We start from the raw sequence: 1059 nt of genomic DNA, 5'->3' as shown, positions 1-1059 counted from the left end.
CCGCGGGGGGGGGGCTTCCGGCGCCGGCCGCCCCCACTGCCACTAGCTGCAGGGCTGCGGGCTGCGCACCTGCACCTCCGTGTGGCCCGCGCACCGTGCCGTGGGACTCCACGTCCTGGAGCCCCGAGTCGGAGCGACTGAAACGCCTGCGTTTACCGGAGGGCTGTGGGCCAGACCTGGGGGTGCCTCACTGTCAAAACCGAGAGCAAGGGGCCAGCAGGTGGCATGGTGGTACTGCGCTGCACTCCCACACGGCTAGCTGCGGTTCGAGCCCGGTACCCAGCAGATTGAAACTCATGCCAGGTGCGTGTATGTGAGCCCCCCAGATCCCGGGAGAACGAAGGAGAAGGGATTGCGACATCGCCATGCGCCCTCGGGGGTCATTTCTCACTTTGCATCTCACTGTCTCTCTCTGGCAAGTGCACACCCCCTTGGGCAAAAACCTTAAAAACCAGCCCTATGTCCCGCGAGTGTAATTAACGCAGTGCTGTAGGCGAGAAAACAGAGGCACAGAGTGGGGAAGGAGCCCGCCTGCAGTCACACAGCCCGGAGCCGGCCTTTCATCCACCGAGGCGCGGCCCGCCTCTGCGTTCACCTCCCGTGGCTCCCGCCTAGCTTGCTGCCAGCCGGGTGGGACTCCAGGTCCTCTGGGCAGAGCGCATTGGCATAGGGCAGCCCTGGCTGCCGCGTGTCCGTCCTCTGGTCCCCACCAGTACCTCAGCCACTGCGTCCTTTTCAACTTCTCCACACGCACCGTCCCCGCCCACCTTCTGCCACCGACTTTGCCAAGGTGAATTCCAGTGGGTTCAAGAAAGAAAATCCAATCCGGACCAAACGAAAGGGGAACGTATGGAAAAGCAGCAGGTTTCTCATGGAACGCGTTGACAAGGAATCCACCCTCCTACCCTGACTACACTACACTTCCACAGTGATGACGTTGAAATGTTTCAGGGGCCTGCGGGTGGTACAGCAGTTAAGGCACTAGACTTCCATACGTTTGACTCCAGTTCAAGTCCCAGACCTGGTGGCTTGAAACTCAGGGCAGGTGCGTGTGCATGT

Source organism: Tupaia chinensis, unplaced genomic scaffold, assembly GCF_000334495.1.
Source record: "Tupaia chinensis unplaced genomic scaffold, TupChi_1.0 Scaffold000628_1, whole genome shotgun sequence".
NCBI lineage: Eukaryota > Metazoa > Chordata > Mammalia > Scandentia > Tupaiidae > Tupaia > Tupaia belangeri.
Note: the sequence above shows the minus strand (reverse complement) of the source record.